We start from the raw sequence: 20,321 nt of genomic DNA, 5'->3' as shown, positions 1-20,321 counted from the left end.
AACATGGAAATATCTGCACCGCTATCTGTATGAACATGGAAATATCTACACCGCTATCTGTTTGAACATGGAAATATCTACACCGCTATCTGCATGAAAATGGAAATATCTACACTGCTATCTGCATATACATGGAAATATCTACACAGCTATCTCTTTACATATGGAAATAACTACACCGCTATCTGTATGAACATGGAAATATCTACACCGCCATCTGTATGAACATGGAAATATCTGCACCGCCATCTGTATGAACATATAAATATCTACACCGCCATCTATATTAAGATGGAGATATCTACACCGCTATCTGTATAAACATGGAAATATCTACACCGCTATCTGTATAAACATGGAAATATCTACACCGCTATCTGTATAAACATGGAGATATCTACACCGCTACCTGTATAAACATGGAAATATCAGCACCGCTGTCTGTATGGACATGGAAATATCCACACCGCTATCTGTGTAAACGTGCATACATCTTCACCGCTCTCTGTAACAACATGGAAATACCTACACCGCTATCTCTATGAACGTGGAAATATCTACACCGCTATCTGTTTGAAGATGGAAATATATACACCGCTATCTGCATGAAAATGGAAATATCTACACAGCTATCTGCATATAGATGGAAATATCTACACAGCTATCTCTTTTCACATGGAAATAACTACACCGCTATCTGTATGAACATGGAAATATCTACACCGCCATCTGCATGAACATGGAAATATCTGCAAAGCCATCTGTATGAACATATAAATATCTACACCGCCATCTCTATTAAGATGGAGATATCTACACCGCTATCTGAATAAACATGGAAATATCTACACCGCTATCTGTATAAACATGGAAATATCTACACCGCTATCTGTATAAACATGGAAATATCTACACCGCAACCTGTATAAACATGGAAATATCAGCACCGCTATCTGTATGAACCTGGAAATATCTACACCGCAATCTGTATGAACATGGAAATATCTAAACTGCTATCTGCATGAACATGGAAATATCTACACAGCTATCTCTTTACACGTGGAAATAACTACACCGCTATATCTATAAACATGGAAATATCTACACCACCATCTATATGAACATGGAAATATCTGCACCGCCATCTGTTTGAACATATAAATATCTACACCGCCATCTGTATTAAGAAGGAAATATCTAAACCGCTATCAGTATAAACACGGAAATATCAGCACCGCACTCTGTATGAAAATGGAAATATCTACACTGCTATCTGTATGAACATGGAAATAGCTACACCGTTATGTGTATGAAAATGGAAATAGCTACACCGCTATCTGTATGAACATGGAAATATCTACACCGCTATCTGTATGAACATGGATATATCTACACAGCCATCTGGATGAACATGGAAATATCTACACCGCTATCTGTGTAAACATGCATACATCTTCACCACTATCTGTATAAACATGGAAATATCTGCACCGCTATCGGTATGAACATGGAAATATCTACACGGCTATCTGTATGAACATGGAAATACCTACACCGCTATCTGTTTGGACATGGAAATATCTACACCGCTATCTGCATGAAAATGGAAATATCTACACTGCTATCTGCATATACATTTATATATCTACACAGCTATCTCTTTACACATGGAAATATCTACACCACTATCTGTATGAACATGAAAATAACTACACCGCCATCTGTATGAACATGGAAATATCTGCACCGCCATCTGTATGAACATATAAATATCTACACCGCCATCTGTATTAAGATGGAGATATCTACACTGCTATCTGTATAAACATGGAAATATCTACACCGCCATCTGTATGAACATATAAATACACCGCCATCTGTATTAAGAAGGAAATATCTAAACCGCTATCTGTATAAACATGGAAATATCTACACCGCTGCCTGTATAAACATGGAAATATCAGCACCGCTATCTGTATGAACATGGAAATATCTACACCGCTATCTGTTTGAACATGGAAATATCTACACCGCTATCTGCATGAAAATGGAAATATCTACAAAGCTATCTGCATATACATGGAAATATCTACACAGCTATCTCTTTACACATGGAAAAAACTACACCGCTATATCTATAAACATGGAAATATCTACACCGCCATCTGTATGAACATGGAAATATCTGCACCGCCATCTGTATGAACATATAAATATCTACACCGCCATCTGTATTAAGAAGGAAATATCTAAACCGCTATCTGTATAAACATGGAAATATCTTCACCGCCATCTGTATGAACATGGAAATATCTACACCGCCATCTGTATGAACATGGAAATATCTGCACCGCCATCTGTATGAACATATAAATATCTACACCGCCATCTGTATTAAGATGGAGATATCTACACCGCTATCTGTATAAACATGGAAATATCTACACCGCTATCTGTATAAACATGGAAATATCTACACCGCTATCTGTATAAACATGGAAATATCTACACCGCTACCTGTATAAACATGGAAATATCAGCACCGCTATCTGTATGAACATGGAAATATCTACACCGCTATCTGTATGAACATGGAAATATCTACACCGCTATCTGTATTAACATGGATATATCTACACAGCCCTCTGGATGAACATGGAAATATCCACACCGCTATCTGTATGAACATGGAAATATCTACACCGCTATCTGTATGTGCATGGAAATATCCACACCGCTATCTGCATGAAAATGGAAATATCTACACAGCTATCTGCATATAGATGGAAATATCTACACAGCTATCTCTTTACACATTGAAATATCTACACCGCTATCTGAATGAACATGGAAATATCAGCACCGCTATCTGTATGAACATGGAAATACCTACACCGCTATCTGTATGAACATGGAAATATCTACACCGCTATCTGTATGAACATGGATATATCTACACAGCCCTCTGGATGAACACGGAAATATCCACACCACTATCTGTGTAAACATGCATACATCTTCACCGCTATCTGTATAAACATGGAAATATCTACACCGCTATCTGTATGAACATGGAAATATCTACACCGCTATCTGTTTGAAGATGGAAATATATACATCGCTATCTGCATGAAAATGGAAATATCTACACTGCTATCTGCATACAGATGGAAATATCTACACAGCAATCTATTTACACATGGAAATAACGACACCGCTATCTGTATGAACATGGAAATATCTACACCGCTATCTGTATGAACATGGATATATCTACACAGCCATCTGGATGAACATGGAAATATCTACACCGCTATCTGTGTAAACATGGAAATATCTACACTGCTATCTGCATGAAAATGGAAATATCTACACTGCTATCTGCATATACATGGAAATATCTACACAGCTATCTCTTTACACATGGAAATAACTACACCGCTATCTGTATGAACATGGAAATATCTACACCGCCATCTGTATGAACATGGAAATATCTGCACCGCCATCTGTATGAACATATAAATATCTACACCGCCATCTGTATTAAGATGGAGATATCTACACCGCTATCTGTATAAAGATTGAAATATCTACACCGCTATCCATATAAACATGGAAATATCAGCACCGCTATCTGTATGAACCTGGAAATATCTACACCGCTATCTGTATGAACATGGAAATATCTACACCGCTATTTGCATGAACATGGAAATATCTACAAAGCTATCTGAATGAACATGGAAATATCTACACCGCTATCTGTTTGAACATGTAAATATCTACACCGCTATCTGCATGAAAATGGAAATATCTACAAAGCTATCTGCATATACAAGGAAATATCTACACAGCTATCTCTTTACACATGGAAATAACTACACCGCTATATCTATAAACATGGAAATATCTACACCACCATCTGTATGAACATGGAAATATCTGCACCGCCATCTGTTTGAAAATATAAATATCTACACCACCATCTGTATTAAGAAGGAAATATCTAAACCGCTATCTGTATAAACACGGAAATATCAGCACCGCTCTCTGTATGAAAATGGAAATATCTACACCGCTATCTGTATGAACATGGAAATATCTACACTGCTATCTGTATGAACATGGAAATAGCTACACCGTTATGTGTATGAAAATGGAAATAGCTACACCGCTATCTGCATGAACATGGAAATATCTACACCGCTGTCTGTATGAACATGGATATATCTTCACAGCCATCTGGATGAACATGGAAATATCTACACCGCTATCTGTATGAACATGGAAATATCTACACCGCTATCTGTATGAACATGGATATATCTACACAGCCATCTGAATGAACATGGAAATATCTACACCGCTATCTGTGTAAACATGCATACATCTTCACCACTATCTGTATAAACATGGAAATATCTGCACCGCTATCGGTATTAACATGGAAATATCTACACCGCTATCTGTATGAACATGGAAATACCGACACCGCTATCTGTTTGGACATGGAAATAACTACACCGCTATCTGCATGAAAATGGAAATATCTACACTGCTATCTGCATATACATTTAAATATCTACACAGCTATCTCTTTACACATGGAAATAACTACACCACTATCTGTATGAACATGGAAATAACTACACAGCCATCTGGATGAACATGGAAATACCAGCACCTCTATCTGTATGAACATGGAAATATCTACACCGCTATCTGTATGAACATGGAAATATCTACACCGCTATCTGTATGAACATGGATATATCTACACAGCCCTCTGGATGAACATGGAAATATCCACACCGCTATCTGTGTAAACATGCATACATCTTCACCGCTATCTGTATAAACATGGAAATATCTACACCGCTATCCTTATGAATATGGAAATATCTACACCGCTATCTGTTTGAAGATGGAAATATATACACCGCTATCTGCATGAAAATGGAAATATCTACACAGCTATCTGCATATAGATGGAAATATCTACACAGCTATCTCTTTACACATGGAAATAACTACACCGCTATCTCTATAAACATGGAAATATCTACACCGCCATCTGTATGAACATGGAAATATCTGCACCGCCATCTGTATGAACATATAAATATCTACACCGCCATCTGTATTAAGATGGAGATATCTACACCGCTATCTGCATAAACATGGAAATATCAACACCGCTATCTGTATAAACATGGAAATATCTACACCGCTATCTGTATAAACATGGAAATATCTACACCGCTACCTGTATAAACATGGAAATATCAGCACCGCTATCTGTATGAACATGGAAAGATCTACACCGCTATCTGTATGAACATGGAAATATCTACACCGCTATCTGTATGAACATGGATATACGTACACAGCCCTCTGGATGAACATGGAAATCTCTACACGGCTATCTGTGTAAACATGCATACATCTTCACCGCTATCTGTATAAACATGGAAATATCTACACCGCTATCTCTATGAACATGGAAATATCTACACCGCTATCTGTTTGAAGATGGAAATATATACACAGCTATCTGCATGAAAATGGAAATATCTACACAGCTATCTGCATATAGATGGAAATATCTACACAGCTATCTCTTTAAACATTGAAATATCTACACCGCTATCTGAATGAACATGGAAATATCAGCACCGCTATCTGTATGAACATGGAAATACCTACACAGCTATCTGTATGAACATGGAAATATCTACACTGCTATCTGCATGAACATGGATATATCTACACAGCCCTCTGGATGAACACGGAAATATCCACACCGCTATCTGTGTAAACATGCATACATCTTCACCGCTATCTGTATAAACATGGAAATATCTACACCGCTATCTGTATGAACATGGAAATATCTACACCGCTATCTGTTTGAAGATGGAAATATATACATCGCTATCTGCATGAAAATGGAAATATCTACACAGCTATCTGCATATAGATGGAAATATCTACACAGCAATCTCTTTACACATGGAAATAACTACACCGCTATCTGTATGAACATGGACATATCTACACCGCCATCTATATGAACATGGAAATATCTGCACCGCTATGTGTATGAACATGGATATATCTACACAGCCATCCGGATGAACATGGAAATATCTACACCGCTATCTGTGTAAACATGCATACATCTTCACCGCTATGTGTATAAACATGGAAATATCTACACTGCTATCTGTATGAACATGGATATATCTGCACCGCTATCTGTATGAACATGGAAATATCTACACCGCTATCTGTTTGAACATGGAAATATCTACACCGCTTTCTGCATGAAAATGGAAATATCTACACTGCTATCTGCATATACATGGAAATATCTACACAGCTATCTCTTTACACATGGAAATAACTACACCGCTATCTGTATGAACATGGAAATATCTACACCGCCATCTGTATGAACATGGAAATATCTGCACCGCCATCTGTATGAACATATAAATATCTACACCGCCATCTGTATTAAGATGGAGATATCTACACCGCTATCTGTATAAACATGGAAATATCTACACCGCTATCTGTATAAACATGGAAATATCTACACCGCTATCTGTATAAACATGGAGATATCTACACCGCTACCTGTATAAACATGGAAATATCAGCACCGCTGTCTGTATGAACATGGAAATATCTACACTGCTATCTGTATGAACATGGAAATATCTACACCGCTATATGTATGAACATGGATATATCTACACAGCCCTCTGGATGAACATGGAAATATCCACACCGCTATCTGTGTAAACGTGCATACATCTTCACCGCTATCTGTAAAAACATGGAAATACCTACACTGCTATCTCTATGAACATGGAAATATCTACACCGCTATCTGTTTGAAGATGGAAATATATACACCGCTATCTGCATGAAAATGGAAATATCTACACAGCTATCTGCATATAGATAGAAATATCTACACAGCTATCTCTTTACACATGGAAATAACTACACTGCTATCTGTATGAACATGGAAATATCTACACCGCCATCTGCATGAACATGGAAATATCTGCAAAGCCATCTGTATGAACATATAAATATCTACACCGCCATCTCTATTAAGATGGAGATATCTACACCGCTATCTGAATAAACATGGAAATATCTACACCGCTATCTGTATAAACATGGAAATATCTACACCGCTATCTGTATAAACATGGAAATATCTACACCGCTACCTGTATAAACATGGAAATATCAGCACCGCTATCTGTATGAACCTGGAAATATCTACACCGCAATCTGTATGAACATGGAAATATCTACACCGCTATCTGCATGAACATGGAAATATCTACAAAGCTATCTGAATGAACATGGAAATATCTACACCGCTATCTGTTTGAACATGTAAATATCTACACCGCTATCTGCATGAAAATGGAAATATCTACAAAGCTATCTGCATATACATGGAAATATCTACACATCTATCTCTTTACACATGGAAATAACTACACCGCTACATCTATAAACATGGAAATATCTACACCACCATCTGTATGAACATGGAAATATCTGCACCGCCATCTGTTTGAACATATAAATATCTACACCGCCATCTGTATTAAGAAGGAAATATCTAAACCGCAATCTGTATAAACACGGAAATATCAGCACCGCACTCTGTATGAAAATGGAAATATCTACACCGCTATCTGTATTAACATGGAAATATCTACACTTCTATCTGTATGAACATGGAAATAGCTACACCGTTATGTGTATGAAAATGGAAATAGCTACACCGCTATCTGTATGAACATGGAAATATCTACACCGCTGTCTGTATGAACATGGATATATCTACACAGCCATCTGGATGAACATGGAAATATCTACACCGCTATCTGTATGAACATGGAAATACCTACACCGCTATCTGTTTGGACATGGAAATATCTACACCGCTATCTGCATGAAAATGGAAATATCTACACTGCTATCTGCACATACATTTAAATATCTACACAGCTATCTCTTTACACATGGAAATAACTACACCACTATCTGTATGAACATGAAAATAACTGCACCGCCATCTGTATGAACATGGAAATATCTGCACCGCCATCTGTATGAACATATAAATATCTGCACCGCCATCTGTATTAAGATGGAGATATCTACACTGCTATCTGTATAAACATGGAAATATCTACACCGCCATCTGTATGAACATATAAATACACCGCCATCTGTATTAAGAAGGAAATATCTAAACCGCTATCTGTATAAACATGGAAATATCTACACCGCTGCCTGTATAAACATGGAAATATCAGCACCGCTATCTGTATGAACATGGAAATATCTACACCGCTATCTGTTTGAACATGGAAATATCTACACCGCTATCTGCATGAAAATGGAAATATCTACAAAACTATCTGCATATACATGGAAATATCTACACAGCTATCTCTTTACACATGGAAATAACTACACCGCTATATCTATAAACATGGAAATATCTACACCGCCATCTGTATGAACATGGAAATATCTGCACCGCCATCTGTATGAACATATAAATATCTACACCGCCATCTGTATTAAGAAGGAAATATCTAAACCGCTATCTGTATAAACATGGAAATATCTTCACCGCCATCTGTATGAACATGGAAATATCTACACCGCCATCTGTATGAACATGGAAATATCTGCACCGCCATCTGTATGAACATATAAATATCTACACCGCCATCTGTATTAAGATGGAGATATCTACACCGCTATCTGTATAAACATGGAAATATCTACACCGCTATCTGTATAAACATGGAAATATCTACACCGCTATCTGTATAAACATGGAAATATCTACACCGCTACCTGTATAAACATGGAAATATCAGCACCGATATCTGTATGAACATGGAAATATCTACACCGCTATCTGTATGAACATGGATATATCTACACAGCCCTCTGGATGAACATGGAAATATCCACACCGCTATCTGTGTAAACATGCATACATCTTCACCGCTATCTGTATAAACATGGAAATATCCACACCGCTATCTCTATGAACATGGAAATATCTACACCGCTATCTGTTTGAAGATGGAAATATATACACCGCTATCTGCATGAAAATGGAAATATCTACACAGCTATCTGCATATAGATGGAAATATCTACACAGCTATCTCTTTACACATGGAAATAACTACACCGCTATCTGTATGAACATGGAAATATCTACGCCGCCATCTGTATGAATATGGAAATATCTGGACCGCCATCTGTATGAACATATAAATATCTACACCGCCATCTGTATTAAGATGGAGATATCTACACCGCTATCTGTATAAACATGGAAGTATCAACACCGCTATCTGTATAAACATGGAAATATCTACACCGCTATCTGTATAAACATGGAAATATCTACACCGCTACCTGTATAAACATGGAAATATCAGCACCGCTATCTGTATGAACATGGAAATATCTACACCGCTATCTGTATGAACATGGAAATATCTACACCGCTATCTGTATGAACATGGATATACGTACACAGCCCTCTGGATGAACATGGAAATCTCTACACAGCTATCTGTGTAAACATGCATACATCTTCACCGCTATCTGTATAAACATGGAAATATCTACACCGCTATCTCTATGAACATGGAAATATCTACACCGCTATCTGTTTGAAGATGGAAATATATACACAGCTATCTGCATGAAAATGGAAATATCTGCACAGCTATCTGCATATAGATGGAAATATCTACACAGCTATCTCTTTACACATTGAAATATCTACACCGCTACCTGAATGAACATTGAAATATCAGCACCGCTATGTGTATGAACATGGAAATACCTACACCGCTATCTGTATGAACATGGAAATATCTACACCGCTATCTGTATGAACATGGAAATATCTACACCGCTATCTGTATGAACATGGATATATCTACACAGCCCTCTGGATGAACATGGAAATATCCACACCGCTATCTGTGTAAACATGCATACATCTTCACCGCTATCTGTATAAACATGGAAATATCTACACCGCTATCTCTATGAACATGGAAATATCTACACCGCTATCTCTATGAACATGGAAATATCTACACCGCTATCTGTGTAAACATGCATACATCTTCACCGCTATCTGTATAAACATGGAAATATCTACACTGCTATCTGTATGAACATGGAAATATCTACACCGCTATCTGTTTGAACATGGAAATATCTACACCGCTATCTGCATGACAATGGAAATATCTACACAGCGATCTGCATATACATGGAAATATCTACAAAGCTATCTCTTTACACGTGGAAATAAGTACAGCGCTATCTCTATAAACATGGAAATAGCTACACCGCCATCTGTATGAACATGGAAATATCTGCACCGCCATCTGTATGAACATATAAATATCTACACCGCCATCTATATTAAAATGGAGATATCTACACCGCTATCTGTATAATCTTGGAAATATCTACACTGCTATCTCTATGAACATGGAAATTTCTACACCGCTATCTGTATGAACATGGAAATTGCTACACCGCTATCAGTATGAACATGGAAATATCAACACCACTACCTGTATGAACATGGAAATATCTACACCGCTATCTGTATGAACATGGATATATCTACACAGCCATCTGGATGAACACGGAAATATCTACACTGCTATCTGTATGAACATGGAAATATCTACACCACTATCTGTGTAAATATGCATACATCTTCACCGCAATCTGTATAAACATGGAAATATCTACACCGCTATCTGTATGAACATGGAAATATCTACACCGCTATCTGTTTGAACATGGAAATATCTACACCGCTATCTGCATGAAAATGGAAATATCTACACAGCTATCTGCATATACATGGAAATATCTACACAGCTATCTCTTTACACATGGAAATAACTCCACCGCTATCTGTATTAACATGGAAATATCTTCACCGACATCTGTATGAACATGGAAATAGGTGCACCGACCTCTGTATGAACATATACATATCTACATGGCCATCTGTATTAAGATGGAGATATCTACACCGATATCTGTATAAACATGGAAATATCTACACCGCTATCTGTATAAACATGGCAATATCTACACCGCTATCTGTATAAACATGGAAATATCTACACCGCTACCTGTATAAACATGGAAATATCAGCACCGCTGTTTGTATGAACATGGAAATATCAGCCCCTCTATCTGAATGAACATGGAGACATCTACACCGCTATCTGTATGAACATGGAAATATCTACACAGCTATCTGAATGAACATGGAAATAACTTCACCGCCATCTGTATGAACATGGATATATCTACACAGCCATCTGGATGAACATGGATATATCTACACAGCCCTCTGGATGAACATGGAAATATCCACACTGCTATCTGTGTAAACATGCATACATCTTCACCGCTATCTGTATAAACATGGAAATATCTACACCGCTATCTGTATGAACATGGAAATACCTACACCGCTATCTGTTTGAAGATGGAAATATATACACCGCTATCCGCATGAAAATGGAAATATCCACACAGCTATCTGCATGAAAATGGAAATATCTACACAGCTATCTGCATATACATGGAAATATCTACACAGCTATCTCTTTACATGTAAATAACTACACCGCTATCTGTATGAACATGGAAATATCTACACCGCCATCTGTATGAACATGGAAATATCTGCACCGCCATCTGTATGAACATATAAATATCTACACTGCCATCTGTATTAAGATGGAGATACCTACACCGCTATCTGAATAAACATGGAAATATCTACACCGCTATCTGTATAAACATGGAAATATCAGCACCGCTATCTGTATGAACATGGAAATATCAGCCCCTCAATCTGTATGAACATGGAGATATCTACACCGCCATCTGTATGAACATGGATATATCTACACAGCCATCTGGAGGAACATGGAAATATCTACACCGCTATCTGTATGAACATGGAGATATCTACACCGCTATCTGTATGAACATGGATATATCTACACAGCCATCTGGATGAACATGGAAATATCTACACCGCTATCTGTGTTAACATGCATACATATTCACCGCTATCTGTATAAACATGGAAATATCTACACCGCTATCTGTATGAACGTGGAAATATCTGCACCGCTATCTGTATGAACATGGACATATCTACACCGCTATCTGTTTGAACATGGAAATATCTACACAGCTATCTCTTTACATATGGAAATAACTACACCGCGATCTGTATGAACATTGAAATATCTACACCGCCATCTGTATGAACATGCAAATATCTGCACCGCCATCTGTATGAACATATTAATATCTACACCGCCATCTGTATTAAGATGGAGATATCTACACCGCTATCTGTATAAACATGGAAATATCAACACCGCTATCTGTATAAACATGGAAATAACTACACCGCTATATCTATAAACATGGAAATATCTACACCGCCATCTGTATGAACATGGAAATATCTGCACCGCCATCTGTATGAACATATTAATATCTACACCGCCATCTGTATTAAGAAGGAAATATCTAAACTGCTATCTGTATAAACATGGAAATATCTACACCGCTATCTGTATGAACATGGAAATATCTACACCGCTATCTGTATCACCATGGAAATATCTACACCGCTATCTGTATGAACATGGAAATAGCTACACCGCTATCTGAATGAACATGGAAATATCTACACCGCTATCTGTATGAACATGGATATATCTACACAGCCATCTGGATGAACATGGAAATATCTACACCGCTATCTGTATGAACATGGAAATATCTACACCACTCTCTGTATGAAAATGGATATATCTTCACAGCCATCTGGATGAACATGGAAATATCTACACCGCTATCTGTGTAAACATGCATAGAACTTCACCGCTATGTGTATAAACATGGAAATATCTACACCGCTGCCTGTATGAACATGGAAATATCAGCACCGCTATCTGTATGAACATGGAAATATCTACACCGCTATCTGTATGAACATGGAAATATCTACACCGCTATCTGTTTGAACACGGAAATATCTACACCGCTGTCTGCATGAAAATGGAAATATCTACACAGCTATCTGCATATACATGGAAATATCTACACAGCTATCTCTTTACACATGGAAATAACTACACCGCTATCTCTATAAACATGGAAATATCTACACCGCCATCTGTATGAACATGGAAATATCTGCACCGCCATCTGTATGAACATATAAATATCTACACCGCCATCTGTATTAAGATGGAGATATCTACACCGCTATCTGAATAAACATGGAAATATCTACACCGCTATCTGTAAACATGGAAATACCTACACCGCTATCTGTATGAACATGGAAATATCTACACCGCTGCCTGTATAAACATGGAAATATCAGCACTGCTATCTGTATGAACATGGAAATATCTACACCGCTATCTGTATGAACATGGAAATATCTACACCGCTATCTGCATGAACATGGAAATAGCTACACCGCTATCTGTATGAACATGGAAAAATCTACACAGCCATCTGGATGAACATGGAAATATCTACTCCGCTATCTGTGTAAAGATGGATAGATATTCACCGCCTTCTGTATAAACATGGAAATATCTACACCGCTATCTGTATGAACATGGAAATATCTACACCGCTATCTGTTTGAACATGGAAATATCTACTCCGCTATCTGCATGAAAATGGAAATATCTACACTGCTATCTGCATATACATGGAAATATCTACACAGCTATCTCTTTACACATGGAAATAACTACACCACTATCTGTATGAACATGGAAATATCTACACCGCCATCTGTATGAACATGGAAATATCTGCACCGCCATCTGTATGAACATATAAATATCTACACCGCCATCTGTGTTAAGATGGAGATATCTCCACTGCTATCAGTATAAACATGGAAATATCTACACCGCTATCTGTATAAACATGGAAATATCTACACCGCTATCTGTATAAACATGGAAATATCTACACCACTACCTGTATAAACATGGAACAATCAGCACCGCTGTCTGTATGAACATGGAAATATCTACACCGCTATCTGTATGAACATGGAAATATCTACACCGCTATCTGTATGAACATGGAAATATCTACACCGCTATCTGAATGAACATGGAAATATCTACACCGCTATCTGTTTGAACATGGAAATATCTACACCGCTGTCTGCATGAAAATGGAAATATCTACACAGCTATCTGCATATACATGGAAATATCTACACAGCTATCTCTTTACACATGGAAATAACTACACCGCTATCTCTATAAACATGGAAATATCTACACCGTCATCTGTATGAACATGGAAATATCCGCACCGCCATCTGTATGAACATATAACTATCTACACTGCCATCTGTATTAAGAAGGAGATATCTACACCGCTATCTGTATAAACATGGAAATATCTACACCGCTATCTGTATAAACATGGAAATATCTACACCGCTCCCTGTATAAACATGGAAATATCAGCACTGCTATCTGTATGAACATGGAAATACCTACACAGCTATCTGTATGAACATGGAAATATCTACACTGCTATCTGTATGCACATGGAAATATCTACACCGCTATCTGTGTAAACATGCATACATCTTCACCGCTATCTGTATAAACATGGAAATATCTACAACGCTATCTGTATGAACATTGAAATATCTACACCGCTATCTGTTTGAACATGGAAATATCTAAACCGCTATCTGCATGAAAGTAGAAATATCTACACAGCTATCTGCATATACATGGAAATATCTTCAAAGCTATCTCTTTACCCATGGAAATAACTACACCGCTATCTCTATAAACACGGAAATATCTACACTGCCATCTGTATGAACATGGAAATATCTGCACCGCCATCTGTATAAACATATAAATATCTACACCGCCATCTGTATTTAGATGGAGATATCTACACCGCTATCTGTATAAACTTGGAAATATCTACACCGCTATCTGTATAAACATGGAAATACCTACACCGCTATCTGTATAAACATGGAAATACCTACACCGCTACCTGTATAAACATGGAAATGTCAGCACCGCTATCGGTATGAACATGGAAATATCTACACCGCTATCTCTATGAACATGGAAATATCTACAAAGCTATCTGTATGAACATGGAAATATCTACACCACTATCTGTAGGAACATGGAAATATCTACACCGCTATCAGCATGAACAGGGATATATCTACGCAGCCATCTGGATGAACATGGAAATATCTAAACCGCTATCTGCATGAACATGGAAATATCTACACCGCTATCTGTGTAAACATGCATACATCTTCACCGCAATCTGTATAAGCATGGAAATATCAAAACCGCTATCTGTATGAACGTGGAAATATCTACACCGCTATCTGTTTGAACATGGAAATATCTAAACCGCTATCAGCATGAAAATGGAAATATCTACACAGCTATCTGCATATACATGGAAATATCTACACATCTATCTCTTTACACATGTAAATAACTACAGCGCTATCTGTATGAACATGGAAATGTCTGCACCGCCATCTGTATGAACATATAAATATCTACACCGCCATCTGTATTAAGATGGAGATATCTACACCGCTATCTGTATAAACATGGAAATATCTACACCGCTATCTGAATAAACATAGAAATATCTACACCACTCTCTGTATAAACATGGAAATATCAGCACGGCTATCTGTATGAACATGGAAATATCAGCACCTCTATCTGTATGAACATGGAAGTATCTACATCGCTATCTCTATGAACATGGAAATATCTAAACCGCTATCTGCATGAAAATGGAAATATATACACAGCTATCTGCATATACATGGAAATATCTACACAGCTATCTCTTTACACATGGAAATAACTACACCGCTATCTGTATGAACATGGAAATATCTTCACCGCCATCTGTAGGAACATGGATATATCTACACAGCAATCTGGATGAACATGGAAATATCTACACCGCTATCTGTATGAACATGGAAATATCTACACCGCTATCTGTGTAAACATGCATACATCTTCTCCGCTATCTGTATAAACATGGAAATATCTACACTGCTATCTGTATGAACATGGAAATATCTACACCGCTATCTGTTTGAACATGGAAATATCTACACCGCTATCTGCATGAAAATGGAAATATCTACACAGCGATCTGCATATACATGGAAATATCTACAAAGCTATCTCTTTACACGTGGAAATAAGTACAGCGTTATCTCTATAAACATGGAAATAGCTACACCGCCATCTGTATGAACATGGAAATATCTGCACCGCCATCTGTATGAACATATAAATATCTACACCGCCATCTATATTAAAATGGAGATATCTACAACGCTATCTGTATAAACTAGGAAATATCTACACTGCTATCTCTATGAACATGGAAATTTCTACACCGCTATCTGTATGAACATGGAAATTGCTACACCGCTATCAGTATGAACATGGAAATATCAACACCACTACCTGTATGAACATGGAAATATCTACACCGCTATCTGTATGAACATGGATATATCTACACAGCCATCTGGATGAACACGGAAATATCTACACTGCTATCTGTATGAACATGGAAATATCTACACCACTATCTGTGTAAATATGCATACATCTTCACCGCAATCTGTATAAACATGGAAATATCTACACCGCTATCTGTATGAACATGGAAATATCTACACCGCTATCTGTTTGAACATGGAAATATCTACACCGCTATCTGCATGATAATGGAAATATCTACACAGCTATCTGCATATACATGGAAATATCTACACAGCTATCTCTTTACACATGTAAATAACTACACCGCTATCTGTATGAACATGGAAATATCTACACCGCTATCTGTTTGAACATGGAAATATCTACACCGCTATCTGCATGAAAATGGTAATACATACAAAGCTATCTGCATATACATGGAAATATCTACACACCTATCTCTTTACACGTGGAAATATCTACACCGCTCTATCTATAAACATGGAAATATCTACACCGCTATCTGTATGAACATGGAAATATCAGCCCCTCAATCTGTATGAACATGGAGATATCTACACCGCCATCTGTATGAACATGGATATATCTACACAGCCATCTGGAGGAACATGGAAATATCTACACCGCTATCTGTATGAACATGGAGATATCTACACCGCTATCTGTATGAACATGGATATATCTACACAGCCATCTGGATGAACATGGAAATATCTACACCGCTATCTGTGTTAACATGCATACATATTCACCGCTATCTGTATAAACATGGAAATATCTACACGGCTATCTGTATGAACGTGGAAATATCTGCACCGCTATCTGTATGAACATGGACATATCTACACCGCTATCTGTTTGAACATGGAAATATCTACACAGCTATCTCTTTACATATGGAAATAACTACACCGCGATCTGTATGAACATTGAAATATCTACACCGCCATCTGTATGAACATGCAAATATCTGCACCGCCATCTGTATGAACATATTAATATCTACACCGCCATCTGTATTAAGATGGAGATATCTACACCGCTATCTGTATAAACATGGAAATATCAACACCGCTATCTGTATAAACATGGAAATAACTACACCGCTATATCTATAAACGTGGAAATATCTACACCGCCATCTGTATGAACATGGAAATATCTGCACCGCCATCTGTATGAACATATAAATATCTACACCGCCATCTGTATTAAGAAGGAAATATCTAAACTGCTATCTGTATAAACAAGGAAATATCTACACCGCTATCTGTATGAACATGGAAATATCTACACCGCTATCTGTATCACCATGGAAATATCTACACCGCTATCTGTATGAACATGGATATAGCTACACCGCTATCTGAATGAACATGGAAATATCTACACCGCTATCTGTATGAACATGGATATATCTACACAGCCATCTGGATGAACATGGAAATATCTACACCGCTATCTGTATGAACATGGAAATATCTACACCACTCTCTGTATGAAAATGGATATATCTTCACAGCCATCTGGATGAACATGGAAATATCTACACCGCTATCTGTGTAAACATGCATAGAACTTCACCGCTATGTGTATAAACATGGAAATATCTACACCGCTGCCTGTATGAACATGGAAATATCAGCACCGCTATCTGTATGAACATGGAAATATCTACACCGCTATCTGTATGAACATGGAAATATCTACACCGCTATCTGTTTGAACATGGAAATATCTACACCGCTGTCTGCATGAAAATGGAAATATCTACACAGCTATCTGCATATACATGGAAATATCTACACAGCTATCTCTTTACACATGGAAATAACTACACCGCTATCTCTATAAACATGGAAATATCTACACCGCCATCTGTATGAACATGGAAATATCTGCACCGCCATCTGTATGAACATATAAATATCTACACCGCCATCTGTATTAAGATGGAGATATCTACACCGCTATCTGAATAAACATGGAAATATCTACACCGCTATCTGTAAACATGGAAATACCTACACCGCTATCTGTATGAACATGGAAATATCTACACCGCTGCCTGTATAAACATGGAAATATCAGCACTGCTATCTGTATGAACATGGAAATATCTACACCGCTATCTGTATGAACATGGAAATATCTACACCGCTATCTGCATGAACATGGAAATAGCTACACCGCTATCTGTATGAACATGGAAAAATCTACACAGCCATCTGGATGAACATGGAAATATCTACTCCGCTATCTGTGTAAACATGGATAGATATTCACCGCCTTCTGTATAAACATGGAAATATCTACACCGCTATCTGTATGAACATGGAAATATCTACACCGCTATCTGTTTGAACATGGAAATATCTACTCCGCTATCTGCATGAAAATGGAAATATCTGCACTGCTATCTGCATATACATGGAAATATCTACACAGCTATCTCTTTACACATGGAAATAACTACACCACTATCTGTATGAACATGGAAATATCTACACCGCCATCTGTATGAACATGGAAATATCTGCACCGCCATCTGTATGAACATATAAATATTTACACCGCCATCTGTGTTAAGATGGAGATATCTCCACTGCTATCAGTATAAACATGGAAATATCTACACCGCTATCTGTATAAACATGGAAATATCTACACCGCTATCTGTATAAACATGGAAATATCTACACCACTACCTGTATAAACATGGAACAATCAGCACCGCTGTCTGTATGAACATGGAAATATCTACACCGCTATCTGTATGAACATGGAAATATCTACACCGCTATCTGTATGAACATGGAAATATCTACACCGCTATCTGAATGAACATGGAAATATCTACACCGCTATCTGTTTGAACATGGAAATATCTACACCGCTGTCTGCATGAAAATGGAAATATCTACACAGCTATCTGCATATACATGGAAATATCTACACAGCTATCTCTTTACACATGGAAATAACTACACCGCTATCTCTATAAACATGGAAATATCTACACCGTCATCTGTATGAACATGGAAATATCCGCACCGCCATCTGTATGAACATATAAATATCTACACTGCCATCTGTATTAAGAAGGAGATATCTACACCGCTATCTGTATAAACATGGAAATATCTACACCGCTATCTGTATAAACATGGAAATATCTACACCGCTCCCTGTATAAACATGGAAATATCAGCACTGCTGTCTGTATGAACATGGAAATACCTACACAGCTATCTGTATGAACATGGAAATATCTACACTGCTATCTGTATGCACATGGAAATATCTACACCGCTATCTGTGTAAACATGCATACATCTTCACCGCTATCTGTATAAACATGGAAATATCTACAACGCTATCTGTATGAACATTGAAATATCTACACCGCTATCTGTTTGAACATGGAAATATCTAAACCGCTATCTGCATGAAAGTAGAAATATCTACACAGCTATCTGCATATACATGGAAATATCTTCAAAGCTATCTCTTTACCCATGGAAATAACTACACCGCTATCTCTATAAACACGGAAATATCTACACTGCCATCTGTATGAACATGGAAATATCT

Source organism: Gorilla gorilla, chromosome X (genome assembly GCF_029281585.2).
Source record: "Gorilla gorilla gorilla isolate KB3781 chromosome X, NHGRI_mGorGor1-v2.1_pri, whole genome shotgun sequence".
Lineage (NCBI taxonomy): Eukaryota > Metazoa > Chordata > Mammalia > Primates > Hominidae > Gorilla > Gorilla gorilla.
This window is presented reverse-complemented; position numbering follows the sequence as displayed.